The following is a 17,101-nucleotide window of genomic DNA, read 5'->3' on the forward strand; positions in this document are numbered from 1 at the left end:
CAAACTTCTTTAAAAGATCATAAATATATTTAGTTTGACTAATGAAAATCCCACCACTAACTTGTTTAACTTGTAAACCAAGAAAATAAGTTAGCTCTCCCATCATGCTCATTTTATATTTACTTTGCATTAACTTAGAAAACTTTTTACAAAGCTTATCATCTATAGATCCAAATATAATATCATCTACATAAATTTGAACAAGTATTTTTGAGCCATTAACATTTCTAAAGAAGAGAGTTTTGTCAACAGTACCTCTTGTGAAGTGATTATCTAGAAGGAATTTTGACAAAGTCTCATACCAGGCTCTAGGTGCTTGCTTTAGTCCATAGAGTGCTTTCAACAGATAATACACATAGTCTGGAAAGTTTGGATCTACAAACCCTGGAGGTTGGCTTACATAAACTTCTTCCTCCAATTCCCCATTTAGAAATGCACTCTTGACATCCATTTGATAGACTTTGAAATTGGCATGGGCTGCATAGGCTAGAAAGATTCTGATGGCCTCAAGTCTGGCAACTGGAGCAAATGTTTCATCAAAATATATTCCCTCTTGTTGAGAATAACCTTTAGCAACCAATCTGGCTTTATTCCTTATGACAATGCCATTTTCATCCATCTTGTTTCTGAATACCCATTTTGTGTCAATAGAACTCTTGTTCTTTGGCTTGGGTACCAGCTTCCATACTTTGTTCCTCTCAAATTGGTTTAGCTCCTCTTGCATTGCTAAAATCCAATCTGGATCCAATAGAGCTTCTTCTACTCTCTTAGGTTCCTCCTGTGATAGAAAGCTACTATACGGACATTCATCTTGAGTAGCCCTTCTAGTTTGCACTTTAGATGTGGCATCACCAATGATCAGTTCAAAAGGGTGATTCTTGGTCCATTTCCTTTGAGGTGATAGATTAGCTCTAGATGAGGTTGCCTCAGTATTGTCATGATGTGTGATAGAATGTTGATTGGTTGAAACTCCCCCTGAGTTGCTGATCCTTTGAAAGGAATTGGGAGCTCTATCAACTGATGAAGTGAATTGATTATCCGTTGACAGACCATGATCAACGGATGCTTCATTATGAACTTCAACGGATGATGCACTTTGTCTTTCAACGGATGCTGCATTGCTTCTTTCAACGGAAGCTGAATTATGACTTTCAACGGATGCAGCATTATGTGCATTATCCAAAGGCAGATTTTGAATTCTTCTGGAGATGCGTTCTTCATCATTCTCATCTTCACTATCATCACAATATATCTCAATATTGTCAAATTTGAGTCCTTCATGATGTCCCTCATCTGTTAGTCCATCAATCTTTTTATCATCAAACACAACATGCACAGATTCCATGACAATGTTGGTTCTTAGATTGTAGACCCTATATGATTTTCCAGCAGAATAACCAACAAATATTCCTTCATCAGCCTTTGCATCAAACTTCCCTTTGTGATCAGATTGATTCCTTAAGATGTAACATTTGCAACCAAAGACATGCAGAAAGTTTAAAGTTGGTTTTCTTCTCTTGAATAATTGATAGGGAGTCATGCCTTTTGCCTGATTGATTAGAGAAATATTCTGAGTGTAACATGCACAGTTAACAGCCTCAGCCCAAAAGTAAGTTGGGAGTTTTGACTCTTCAAGCATTGTCCTTGCAGCTTCAATTAGTGATCTGTTCTTCCTTTCCACCACACCATTTTGTTGTGGGGTCCTTGGAGCTGAGAACTCATGCATGATCCCATTTTCTTCACAAAACAACTTCATGGTTGAATTCTTGAACTCAGTTCCATTGTCACTCCTAATATTCCTCACTTTGAAATCAGGATGATTGTTGACTTGCTTGATATGATTGATAATGATTTCACTAGCTTCATCCTTTAATCCAAGAAAATAAACCCATGAAAACTTTAAGAAATCATCTACAATCACTAGGCAATATTTTTTCCTTGAAATTGACAATACATTGACTGGTCAAAAAAGATCCATGTGTAGCAGTTGTAATGGTTCATCAATTGCAGATTCAAGCTTCTTATTGAATGATACTTTCTTTTGCTTTCCTTTCTGACAAGCATCACACAGTCCATCCCTTATGAATTCTACTAGAGGTATTCCTCTAACTAAGTCCTTTTTGACTAGATCATTCATTGTCTTGAAATTCAAATGGGACAGCTTCTTGTGCCATAGCCAACTTTTAACTGAGCTTGCTTTGCTGAGAAGACAAGTAATAGATTCTGCATCTGTAGAGTTGAAGTCAGCTAAGTACACATTCCCTTTTCTAACTCCAGTTAGAACCACTTTATTGTCCTTCTTACTTGTGACAATACAGGCTTCATAATTGAAGGAAACAGTATTCCCTCTGTCACATAGTTGACTGATGCTCAATAAGTTGTGTTTGAGACTATCAACCAATGCAACTTCATCAATGATGACATTTTCTTTTGAAATCAAGCCATATTCCATAGTGAATCCTTTTCTGTCATCTCCAAAGGTTATGCTAGGGCCAGCTCTCTCCTTAAACTCTGTGAGCAGGGTGAAATCTCCTGTCATGTGTCTTGAACAACCACTGTCCAAGTACCATAGATTCCTTCTTTTTCCCTGCACACAACAAAATCAATCAAGTTGATTTTGGTACCCAAGTTTCCTTGGGTCCAGCCTTGTTAGTCTTTTTCCTAGACTTCATTCCTCCTGCATCTTTTGACTTAGGTAACTTTAGGTCAACCTTGATCTCAGATGTGGTTGGTTGAAGTGTAGGGTTAGTCACAGAATCATTTAGAACATTTGATTGAATTTGATAAGGCATAGATTGTGCAAACATGTTATTCCACATAGGCATATTGTATGGCATTTGAGGCATACTAAATGCAGTAAAATAAGGATTATTAATATATGGCATGTTTTCAAAATGTGCATGGGGATTCTGATGAGACATAGCATGCAGAGGTGACATAGACATGTTAGGCATAGAGGGATTTGAAGGCATGGGAGCATTTTTAACAGATTTGCAATTATCAAGTAGGTGATTAACACTTTTACAATGCACACAGCTTTTTCTAGGAGCATACCTATCAGGTGTGTAATTGTTATATTTATTAATCCCTACCTTCCCATTTCTTTTAGATTTTCTTTTAGTTTCCTTCTTATCCTCAACCAACTTAAGTCTATTTTTCAGCTGATCTAAAGTGATGTGTCCTATATTCACCTTACTGGCATCTTTAGATGTGCTAGCTCCTTCTTTGACAAAGTTCTTGAAAGTTGAATCATCCTTCTTATTGAGATTTTTATTTTTAAAATTACTTGCCTGTTTTAATTGATGAGCTTTCAACGGATGCTCTTTTTCTTCCTTCAACGGATAACTTTCATCATCCGTTGATTCCACATCCGTTGACAATCCATCAATTAATTCTAACTCCTTTTTGTTTTTCTTCCAGGCATCCTCACAGAATGATTCAATTCCCTGAACCTTGGCAATCTGAACACTAACATCCCTAGATGTTTTCCAGGCCTTGATTACCTTTTGCTCACTTTCTAATTGTTTAGAAAGAATTTCTACTTTCTTAACAGCTTTTTCTAGTTCACTCTCAACAGTCAAGCATCTAAGTTTAATCTTTTCAAGCTCAATTACCTGATCTTCTAACACAGCATTCCTATCACTTAAAAACACATTATTCTCTTTGATCCTAGTATTTTCTTTAGCAAGTGATTTAAGGGAAACATGCAAATGATATAATTCATTGGACATATCATTAAAGGCTTCATTGCATTCATTTTTAGAAAGCTGAGAGAGATCAGTAGTAATTACCTGGTTGCTTGATGAACTAGTTTCATTTTCATCAGAATTAGCCATCAGGGCTAGGTTGACATATTCCATATCATCATCTTCATTGACTCCATCTGCTGCCCAATCATCTTGAGTGAGAAAAGCTCTTTCCTTTTGTTTGAACAAATCAAAATACTTCTTTTTATAATCAACTTGCTCAAATTTCTTCTTATCAGAGGTTGGCTTCCTACACTCACTTGCAAAGTGTCCACTAATGCCACAATTATAACATTTGAACTTGGATTTGTCCACCATGTTTTTGTTTGGCTTAGTGAATTTTGTATTTTTCCTGAACTTCATCTTTGTAAACCTCCTGGACAGAAAAGCCAGATGTTCATCAATATCATCAGAGTCATCTTGACTGGAATTGTTTTCATCCTCAGCTACTTGCTCTTTACCCTTGCTTGATTCTGATTTGCTTGTGCCAATTTTGAGACTTGGCATTGTCTTCTCCTCATTCCTGGCTCCAACCTTCTCACTGTCAGCTACAAGTGCAACTGATCCTCTTTTTCTCTTTCCCTTTTCCAACAGCTCATCTTGCTCCATCTCAAGTTCATATGTCTTCAAAATTCCATATAATCTTTCAAGTGTGAAGTCCTTATAATCTTGAGAATTTCTTAGAGAAACAGTCATAGGCTTCCATTCCTTTGGTAGAGACCTTAGAAATTTTAAATTGGAGTCCTTGACTTGGTACATTCTGCCATACAGCTTCAATCCATTCAACAGTTTCTGAAATCTGTTGAAGGTATCATTCAATGATTCTCCTTCTTCAAAATGAAAATGTTCATACTATTGAATGAGAAGCTGCATTTTGTTTTCTCTAACTTGCTCAGTGCCTTCACAGATAAGCTGCACAGTATCCCAAATTTCCTTAGCAGTTTGGCTGTTAATGACATTGTCAAACATATCTTGATCTAGGCCATTAAACAAAATGTTCATGGCTTTCTTGTCCTTGTGAACCTCTTCAATATCTTCAACAGTCCATTCTGCTTTTGGCTTGGGAATAGACTGTCCAACAGCAACTGTTGCAGTAGCAGCTGTGGCCACCTTGTGAGGGATGTGAGGACCATTTTCAATGCAGTTGATGTAGCTTTCATCTTGAGAGAGAAGATGTAAATGCATCTTCACTTTCCAGTGATGATAGTTATCTCTTTCCAAGATTGGAATCTTTACACCAATATCCTTCTTACTCATGATGTTAGCAAAATAGATCTTTAAACTCTTTGTATGTTAAGAGCTTGCTCTTATACCAATTGTTATTCCCAGTGGACTAACAATGAGATTTACAGAAGGGGGGTTGAATGTAAATCTCAAAACTTTTTCAAGTTTTGAGTAGTTTCTAAGGCTAAGTGTTTTAGTGAGCAAATGTGTGTGAATGGCTTGAAGCTAATACAAACAGATATATATTCAAACACAAATGTAAAGAACACAAAGAACTTAAAAACTTTTCTGGTGGATTTGTTGTTCCACCAGAGATGTATTATTTTAGAAAATCTGTGATTCAAAGAATTAAATCACAGCTGCTTCCTAGTACAAACTAGATGATTTTCTCTCTGGATTTTTCTAAACAGCTCTGGAAAATTCACGTCTAATTACTAGCTGCTACTTGGTTTATATATCACCAAGTTTACAAGTGAAGACAAAACTGTAAAATATAATTAAAAAGGCTCTTCACATGTTTCTTCTTTATTTCTCTATCCAATGCAATTTAGGCTTAGCTGTTAATCTTTGAATACTTCCTTGTTTGCACCAGAATGGAAATGCTGCATTTTCTTAATTCCTCCTAGAGGCTTCCATATTCCAGTTTGTCTCTGTCAACCCATGTGCCTCTGTCAGCTTATGAATTGTCACTATCAACTGCTAATGAACTAAGCATCCGTTGAAGCTTTCATCCGTTGATGCCTTATCCATTGAGGCTTTATCCGTTGAAGCTTTATCTGTTGATGCATTACCAGTTGAAGTCTTTATCCGTTGAAGCACTTTTCCGTTGATGGATATTATCCGTTGAAGCTTTAGAGACATCCGTTGAAGCTTTGTTTCTTATCCGTTGAAGGTCTTAAATATCAGTTGATACTTCTTCACTTATACAAAATTACAAGGCATGAAATATTTACAATTAGCCCTCCTATTTGCATATCCACTAGTAGTCAACATGACTGATAATTTCCTACAACATCTAAGAATTACAACTTGAATCCAAAGAATGAAATGTGCTACAATAATAAACTTATTGCTAAGTAAAGCTACCCCTTCAACGGATAGCCAAGATGGTCTTATCCGTTGAGGCTACAAACACTAGATTTCTACTTAAGTGTTTTGTTTAACTTATCATCAAACTAATACACATATTCCTAACACAAGGTTAGGCTGCTGATCAGTCACGCACTAACCCCTAGCAAAGCACACAACACTGCTATAACTACTGGATCCAAGGCACGCATTGGCTTAACTTGACCATTATATGGTCTGACCATGAATCTGGTCCATAATTTTATAAAAATAATCCAATTCTAACATAATAACAGAATAACCAATGTAAAGCAATAAACAGAATCGTTAATAACAGTGGATGATCAGTAATGAAATAGCTTCAATCTTCATAAAGATCTATAGGGCATTTTCAAAGCTTGGCTGTTAGGTAATGAAAGAATTGGATAACAAAGGAATCAATATTTCAGGGTTTCAAAAACTTGGTCTTTCAAAGCATAAGATACAATGGTTTGAATGTGTAAGCAATCTGGTTCAGTGTTTGATATTTAGTTTGTATGTATTTGTGGAGTAGTATTGTAAATTTGTGGTTTGTATCTGGATATACAACAATCAATGGTTTAGAAAGAATACGGTTTACGGTTCAAGATCAATAACTGGAATCAGGGTTTGGGTTCAGTGCATCAAAGCACTTGCAATATAAAATAGTACTATCAATCCACTATAATATATCTCGAGAAAGTTCAGAACACTTGCCTGGTACTAGCTTACTATACTGCACTCGCTTTCAATCACCACTGTCTTACTCCTCGACTACCTGTTTTCCTTTTCTACACCTCGCCTCTTCTGCTCACATATCATAAGCATCTATCAATATTCAACTCATACGATTCTATTCGAAACATACTTCTATCCACCCCTCGTTTCACCCAAATCCGATTAACGGATTGAAAATTATGCAATAAACAAGTAAACATCGAATATATAGACCGACAGTTAACCAACAAGTCACATATAGCACATAACACATCACATAATCAATGATATAACATTTATAAAGAAGTCTCGGGTCATAAACAAGTTTTCAGGTATTTAAAATGATTTTTAAAATATTTTTCGGAATTAAAACGGGTAGTTGGATCAATTTCGGTATAATAAACAGGGTTCGGCTGGCCAATTCTGGCTTCGAAACAATTTTATAATAATTATCGAGCCTTGAAAACAATTTAAAATAATATTTTAAAGCTCGAAACTATTTTTCAGAATTTTTAAATCATTTTTAAGTAATTAAATCTAATTAAATAATTAATTAAAATCAATTAATAATTAATTAAATCAATTAATCAATTAATTTTCGAATTAATTGACCAATTAATCAATTAAAAATTAACTAAAATTAATTAACTAATTAATTCAGATTTATTTTTGGAATTAAAAATAATTTTTGTTATTAAAATAATAATTTTTGGAATTTTCAGAAATTAAAAACGAATTTTTATAATAAAAATAAATAGGAAATATAATTTTTGAATATTTTTAAAACAGGAATCCAAAATTTGCAAGTTCTGGAAACCTCAGGGGCCTAACTGTTTCATTTTCAAAACCTCAGGGACTGAAATGCAATTTTGCAAAGTTCGCCGACGAACTTCGCCGGAAAATACCTTGTCTCGCCGGAGAAGGCGATCCAGGTACAGTCACACCACCACAAGCTCCAGAATTAAACTACATATCACCAGGAATCTATACATGCAATCAAAACACATCAATAACCCCAGACTTGGCCGGAAATTGGCCAAGAACATCGCCGGTTTCCGGCGAACTTCGAAAATTTTCAAAACACAACTCCCTTCGATTCAGACATCCTCTGTTAACGAGCTATATACCAATCGATTGCAAATTTCATAAGGAACATAATTCACTATAAATCAACAGCTAATAACCCCTAAATCAAAAAGCCTCAAATTTCAATTGAAAACATTCATACGGGTTATAAACCCTAATTTTAAAATTCGGGAATTAAACCCACTTTTGAGCATGTTATTGAACTCCAAATCAGACGTATGACATATGAAAATCATCAGGAAAACAAACTCTACAACATGCAATCATCAAATCATACAAACAATCATCCGAACAGAAATTCATATTTTTAATAAAAATAATTTAAAAATAAATAAAAATATAGAAAAATAACCTTAGTTTCTGCAGTAAAACGAAGCTCAGAATCTGATAGTACTCCTCAAATCCTTCATTTTGGTTACTCGAGCTTTAAAACAGAGATCTATAACACCTTCGATTTATGGTTTGATTTTCAGAAGATTATATGAATATAAGGTTTTTCTCTGGAAAATTATATATTTAGCTGACTGCAAATGATTTTGATACGAAATAAAATACGGTAAAAGGCTATTTACATGTACTACGAGGTGATAATTATGATAGTTTAATAAAAAGCTCCTGTTTATCGAAAATACGAGTTTTATTGATTTACCGAAATAAATATTGTATCGAAAATGTTACGCCGGGACCCGCGCAGGACAAACCGTACGCTGGATCGAAAAAGTCAAAACATGGAAAATGCTCAGAATATTACAATTAGGTTAGGAAGGAGTTCTCGAAAGATATATGTCCTGGTTTTCTATATTTAAAGCACGTAAATCCAATGGCTGGAACCTTCACTGCTGGATTCCGGATAGGCTGATCCTTACTTGCTAGTTCTTTTGCTGGCTAATTTCGGCACTCCCTTGAATAGTTCCCTTTCTGGTTGCACTTAAAGCACACCACATTCAACTTGTTACAAACTCCTCCATGTTTCTTTCCACATACCTGACAATCTGGAAAAGTTAACCTTAACTGATTCGGTTGATTCGCATTAACTGGACGGTTGCCCTGACCTCCGTCGCCTGCATTTTATCTCTTGAAATTAAAATTCCTCCCTGGCTGAAACTTGCCCTTCTTAAAATTTGAAAACTTCCCTAGTTGTGACTGACCTTCATTCCCTTCAAATTTCCTTTTTCTTGCTTTCTTTCTCCTTCTGTGACATCTCACTCTCTGTCTCTGCGATCATAGCCTTCTGTACAACTCCTATATAGGTATCTAATTTAAAAATGGCTACCTTCCCTATGATCCATGGCTTCAAACCTTGATGGAATCTCTTAGCCTTCTTCCTGTCAGTATCCACATACGACGGCACATACCTTAACAGTTCCTCAAACTTACTCTCATAATCTGCCACCGACATATTTCCCATGCTTTAATTCTAAAAACTTCAACTCCATCTGATCCCGGACAAACTGAGGAAAATACTTTTCTAAAAACAATCCCTTAAACCTCTCCCAAGTAATAACAAATGTACCTTCCAACAGTTTTCACCGTGGCCTCATTCTTCAAATAGTAACTTGCAAACTCAACCTTCTGTTCTTCCTTTACTTTAACTAAGGCAAATGCCTTCTCTATCTCCTTTAACCAAACATTTGCTTCAATCGGCTCTAAGGAACCCTTAAATTCTGGTGGGTTTACTGCCTGAAAAGTTTTGAAAGTTACCTGGGGATTGGTCTGTCTTTGTTGTTGTTGTGCCAGGTGAACTATTTGTTGGGCCAAGATTTGGAGAATTTGGGCTATTGCTGGGTCTATGGGTCCTGGGTTTGCATTCTGGTTTGTATCATCTTGGTTGTTATTGTTGTTGTTGTTGGTTTCTTCATTCTGGGTGTTGGTGCGGGTATTTCTTCTGGGAGGCATTTTCAGTAAAGAATCAAACAACTTATTTAGCTTTTAAATAAATTCTTTGCATAAAAGAAAAATTTTGTAAAACAGAAATATCTCTTTTTTGAAAACAGTTGTAACAGTTGAACTAAGTAAATTGAATGCTTCTTTACAGAATATAAACAGTTATGGAGAACAGGGTACATGGTATCACAGGGGTATAACTGGTGCAATAAATAAGGTAAAGTAAAACAGGTGCAATAAAGTAAATGACAGTGCTGGAAAAGAAAAGGTACTGATATATATAGATCAAAAGTTTTGGATAGTACAAGCGTAAAGACGCTTCAGAAGTAAAAGCAAAAGGGTACAACAACCTACTCACTAGTCAGCATAGTTAGTCTAATAAATACAACCCAAAAGTCTACAGGTACATACTACACACTACTGTACATACTACACAACCATAATAACACTGCTCAGCATCTCTGTCTCTGGATCTCTGACTCATGGCAAGTCTGGACCTCCAATCTCCTGAAGCTCCTCTAGAACCCACTTAGCCCACTCCACTAGAAAATTAGGGGTAATGTCCTCATGTGTAGCCTCAGCAATCCTCACAGCAGCTGCTCTACAAAACACCTGGAGCCTCTCTCTAAGTCGCCCTCACCACTCCCAACCTCTCTGGTACGCATGATATGTAGTAACTCCTGAATCTGACCCTGTAGGAATCACTGCTCCATAAGGCAAGCCTCAAACTGATGATATGGGACAGGATAAGAAGAGAACTGGAAAGGTACTCCTGTAACTGAATGACCAGTAAAGCCTGAATCAACAGGTGGGGGTCCTCTAATAGGTGGTCTCATGCCTGGGGGTGGAATAGCCTGTAATGGTACGGGCTGCAACACAGGTGGAGGTAGAATAGCCGACACTGGTGGAACAATGGGACGTGGATCTGAAGATGGTACTCCAACTGAAGGCTCTGAGTGATCAGCTGATACGGGGATGAAAGAGTCGGCCATCGCTGCTATCTGAAATCATATCGTAATATAAGAATCCTGAACCATGACGCGAATTATACTAATACATGCTATACCGTAGCACTCAACCTCTCGACGTTCTATCTTTCTATTCCTTACTTCTAATCCTAACCCTCTACCCATTCCCGTCAACCTAGGCTTGTGTCAGTGACTTATAACCTGTAGCTCTGATACCAAACCTGTGGCGCCCTCCCAACCCGGGTCAGAAGTTTGGGGTCCACACACACACACCATATTTATAACCTGCTTATAACAATAATAGAGATAATAAGAATAATATGCAGTGACCCTACTTACCAACTACCACGGACCGTAACAGGTTAAAGTATGCACACAAGCCAAACATACTTACTTATATTACAAACATTCGAATCCCAACTATTCCATCTCAGAACTGAGGATTAAACATTATTACAAACTTTTACAAACTTAAATTATTCCAAAAGAAGCCTACTAGCTCAACTCGATCAACCTGAACCCCTAACTCTCGCGCTGGACTGGGGATCCTCGGTACCAACCGGTTCCTTCTTAATTGGATAAGAACATAAATAACATCGCACAAATGAGCTAACTTGCTCAGCAAGTCACAATGACAAAACTGAGAATAATGATCATCAGGTGAATATGGTTATGATATCATGTGAACAATGGATTATGATTTAGAATTGGATATTATATTTTCATTTTAAAAACCAAGGTTAGGCTGCTGATCAGTCACGCACTAACCCCGAGTAAAGCACACAACACTGCTCTAACTACTGGATCCAAGGCACACATTGGCCTAACTTGACCATTATATGGTCTGACCATGAATCTGGTCCACAATTTTATAAACACAATCCAATTCTAACATAATAACAGAATAAACAATGTAAAGCAATAAACAGAATCGTTAACAACAGTGGATGCTCAGTAATGAAATAGCTTCAATCTTCGTAAAGATCAATAGGGCATTTTCAAAGCTTGGTTGTTAGGTAATGAAAGAATTGGATAACAAAGGAATCAATGTTTCAGGGTTTCAAAAACTTGGTCTTTCAAAGCATAAGATACAATGGTTTGAATGTGTAAGCAATCTGGTTCAGTGTTTGATATTTAGTTTTTATGTATTTGTGGAGTAGTATCGTAAATTTGTGGTTTGTATCTGGATATACAACAATCAATGGTTTAGAAAAAATACGGTTTACGGTTCAAGATCAATAACTGGAATCAGGGTTTGGGTTCAGTGCATCAAAGCACTTGCAATATAAAACAGTACTATCAATCCACTATAATATATCTCGAGAAAGTTCAGAACACTTGCCTGGTACTAGCTTACTATACTGCACTCGCTTTCAATCACCACTGTCTTATTCCTCGACTACCTGTTTTCCTTTTCTACACCTCGCCTCTTCTGCTCACATATCATAAGCATCTATCAATATTCAACTCATACGATTCTATTCGAAACATACTTCTATCTACCCCTCGTTTCACCCAAATCCGATTAACGGATTGAAAATTATGCAATAAACAAGTAAACATCAAATATATAGACCGACAGTTAACCAACAAGTCACATATAGCACATAACACATCACATAATCAATGATATAACATTTATAAAGAAGTCTCGGGTCATAAACAAGCTTTCGGGTATTTAAAATGATTTTTAAACCATTTTTCAGAATTAAAACGGGTCGTTGGATCAATTTCGGTGTAATAAACAGGGTTCGGCTGGCCAATTCTAGCTTCGAAACAATTTTATAATAATTATCGAGCCTTGAAAACAATTTAAAATAATATTTTAAAGCTCAAAACTATTTTTCAGAATTTTTAAATCATTTTTAAGTAATTAAATCAAATTAAATAATTCATTAAAATCAATTAATAATTAATTAAATCAATTAATCAATTAATTTTCGAATTAATTGATCAATTAATCAATTAAAAATTAACTGAAATTAATTAACTAATTAATTCAGATTTAGTTTTGGAATTAAAAATAATTTTTGGAATTAAAATAATAAATTTTCGAATTTTTAGAAATTAAAAAAGAATTTTTATAATAAAAATAAATAGGAAATATGATTTTTGAATATTTTTAAAACAGGAATCCAAAATTTGCAAGTTCTGGAAACCTCAGGGACCTAACTGTTTCGTTTTCAAAACCTCAGGGACTGAAATGCAATTTTGCAATGTTCGCCGTCGAACTTCGCCGGAAAATACTCTGTCTCACCGGAGAAGGCGATCCAGGTACAGTCACACCACCACAAGCTCCAGAATTAAACTACATATCACCAGGAATCTATACATGCAATCAAAATACATCAATAACCCCAGACTTGGCCGGAAATTGGCCAAGAATATCGCCGGTTTCCGGCGAACTTCGAAAATTTTCAAAACACAACTCCCTTCGATTCAGACATACTCTGTTAACGAGCTATATACCAATCGATTGCAAATTTCATAAGGAACATAATCCACTATAAATCAACATCTAATAACCCCTAAATCAAAAGCCCCAAATTTCAATTGAAAACATTCATACGGGTTATAAACCCTAATTTTAAAATTCGAGAATTAAACCCACTTTTGAGCATGTTATTGAACTCCAAATCAGACGTATGACATATGAAAATCATCAGGAAAACAAACTCTACAAAATGCAATCATCAAATCATATAAACAATCATCCGAACGGAAATTCATATTTTTAATAAAAATAATTCGAAAATAAATACAAATATAGAAAAATAACCTTAGTTTCTGTAGTAAAACGAAGCTTAGAATCTAAAGTACTCCTCAAATCCTTCGTTTTGGTTACTCGAGCTTTGAAAACAGAGATCAATAACACCTTCGATTTGTGGTTTGATTTTCAGAAGATTATATGAATATAAGGTTTTTCTCTGAAAAATTATATATTTAGCTGACTGCAAATGATTTTGATACGAAATAAAATACGGTAAAAGGCTATTTATATTTACGGAAAATTAGTATCCCGTTGGATCATTCCGGATATAAAACGGTATGTTTATTTATAAAAACTGATCCAAACGGTATCGGTTTTCGGGATATTTATCCAAATTAGTACAATTTTTACCGCGGTCTTGGTCTCAGCGCCTGGTTACACGTACGACGAGGTGATAATTATGATAGTTTAATAAAAAGCTCCCGTTTATCGAAAATACGAGTTTTATTGATTATTGATTTACCGAAACGAATATTGTATCGAAAATATTGCGCCGGGACCCGCAACATTAAATCTGGAATATTGTATTGCATGGTTGTGTTCCCAGTGTTGTGTAGATTAAATCTGGAACTTGTGGAGGTGTGAGGATTCCGGGAACGCCGTCTCCGGCGAGACAAGGCGTCTTCCGGTGACGGGGGGAGGGGTGCAAAATTGCACTTTAGTCCTTGTTGTTTTGAAAACGATGATGTTCGGTCCCTGAACTTTCTAGAACTTGCAAATTTAGGATTCTTGTTGATAAATTATTTAAAAATCATATTTCCTATTTATTTTAATTATAAAAATTCATTTTTAATTTCTGAAAATTCCAAAAATTATTTTTAATTCAAAAATAAATCTGAATTAATTAGTTAATTAATTTTAGTTAATAATTAATTAGTTAATTGGTCAATTAATTCGAAAATTAATTGATTTAATTAATTATTAGTTGATTTTAATTAATTATTTAATTAGATTTAATTATTTTAAAATATTACTTTAAATTATTTTAAATTATTAAGCTTTAAAATATTACTTTAAATTATTTTCAAGGCTCGATAACTATTAGAAAATTATTTTAAAGCCAGATGTGGCCAACCGAACCCTGTTTATTGCTTTAAAATTGATCCAACGACCCGTTTTAATACCGAAAAATGTTTTAAAAATTATAATAAATACCCGAAAGCCTGTTTATGACCCGAGACTTCTCTATAAATGGAATGTCATCGATTGTTTGACGTGCTATGTGCTATATGTGACTCTTTGTTTGACGGTCGGTCTATATGTTCGGTGTTTACTTGTTTATAGCATAACTTTCAATCCGTTAATCGGATTTGGGTAAAACGAAGGGATAGATAGAAGTGTATATCAAATAAATCGTATGAGTTGAGTATTGATAGATGTTTATGATATGTGAGCAGAAGAGGAAAGGCGTAGGAAAGGGAAACAGATAGTCGAAGGAGTAGGAGATTGTGATTGGAAGTTAGAGAAGTATAGCAAGCTAATATCATGCAAGTGTTCTGAACTTTCTCGAGATATATTGTAGTTGAGTGATAGTCCTGTTTTATATTGCAAGTGCTTTGAAGCACTAAACCCTAACTTAAACCTTGATTCAGTTGTTGATCTTTGAGCCGTAAACCTTATTCTTTCTAAACCATTGATTGTTGTATACCCGAATACGAACCACAGATATACGATACTACTCCACAAATACATATAAACTAAATGCCAAACACTGAATCAAATTGCTTACATACTCAATCCATTGTACCTTATGCTTTGAAAGACCAAATCCTTGAAACTTTGATTCATTTGTTATCTAATTCTTTCATTACCTAACAACCATTCTTTGAAATTGCCATATTGATCATTTGTGAAGATTGAAACCATTTCATTATTGAACATCCAATAATTTTGTTTATTGCTTTACATTGTTTATTCTGTTATTATGTTAGAATTGGACTGTTTTATAAAATTGTGGACCAGATTCAGTGGTCAGACCATATTGGTGGTCAAGTTAGGCCAATGTGTGCCTTGGATCCAGTAATTAGAGCAGAGCTGTGTGCCTTGCTCGGGGTTAGTGCATGACTGATCAGCAGCCTAACCTTGGTTTTAAAATAAAAATATAATATCCAATTCTAAATCATTAATCATTGTTCACTTGATACCTTAACCTTTTTCACTTGATGATCATTATTCTCAGTCTTGTCATTATGACCTGCTGAGCTAGTTAGCTCATTTGTGCGATGTTGTTTATGTTCTTTTCCAGTTAAGAATGAACCAGTTGGTAGCGAGGATCCCCAATCCAGTGCGAGAGCTAGGGGTCCAGGTTGATCGAGCTAAGCTAGCTAACAGCTTTTGAGATAGTTTAAGTTTGTAAAGTTTGTAATAATGTTAAATGTTCAGTTCTAAGTTTGAATAGTTGGGATTTGGACGTTTGTAATATAAGTGTGTGTGTGTGGCTTGTGTACATACTTCAACCTGTTGCGGTCCGTGGTAGTTGGTAAGTAGGGTCACTACATATTATAAATAAGGTGTATGTGTGTGTGTGTGGACCCAAAACTTCTGACCCGGGTTTGGAGGGCGCCACAGGTTTGATATCAGAGCTACAGGTTAAAAGTCACTAACACAAGCCTAGGTTGACGGGAATGGGTAGAGGGTTAGGATTAGAAGTAAGGAAATAGAAAGATAGAACGTCAAGAGGATGAGTGCGACGGTATAACATGTATTAGTATAATTTGCGTTGTGGTTCGAGATTCTTATATTGCGATATGATTTCAGATAACAGCGATGGCCGACTCTTTCATCTCCGTACCAGCTGATCACTTAGAGCCCTCAGTTGGAAGACCATCTTCAGATCCACGTCCTGTTGTTCCACCAGTGTTGGCTATTTTACCTCCACCTGTGTTGCAGCCCGTACCACTCCAGGCTATTCCACCCCCAGGCATGAGACCACCTATCAGAGGACCCCCACTAGTTGATTCCGATTCCACTGGACATTCAGTTGCGGGTGCCCCATTCCAGTCTACATTGCCTCCTGTTCCTTATTACCGGTATGAGGCTCTTTTATTGGAGCGTGATTCCTTGTTGGCACAGATCCGAGAGCTGCAGCATATCATCAAGACTACAGATGTTGATCGTGGTGTGAGGGAGCTTCGAGAGGAGATCCATGTGACACGCAGGATTCTTGAGGCTAGGCTACATGGAGCTACATTACCTGGTCGAGGCCCTGATGTACTTATGGGATGGGCTAGTGAGGTGATGGAGGACTTTGAGAGGCTGAGAGGACCAGAGTTTCCTTGGAGTTAGATCCAGAGATGGAAATGCTGACCAGTGTTGTTGTGGTTATTAGTATGTACAGTCATGTGTAGTATGTATCAGTAGACTTTTGGGTTGTATTTATAGACTAGATCTGCTGATTAGTGAGTAGGTTTTTTGTACCTTTTGCTTTTACTTCCGAAGCGTTTTAACGCTTGTACTACCTAAAACTTTTGATCTATATATCGGTACCTTTTCTTTTTTAGCATTGTCATTTACTTTACTGCACCTGTTTTACTTTACTTTATTTATTGCACCAGTTATACCCTTGTGATACCATATACCCTATTCCCTTAACTGTTTATATTCTGTAAATAAGCATGCAA

Source organism: Apium graveolens, chromosome 11 (assembly GCF_009905375.1).
Source record: "Apium graveolens cultivar Ventura chromosome 11, ASM990537v1, whole genome shotgun sequence".
NCBI classification, from domain to species: Eukaryota; Viridiplantae; Streptophyta; class Magnoliopsida; order Apiales; family Apiaceae; genus Apium; species Apium graveolens.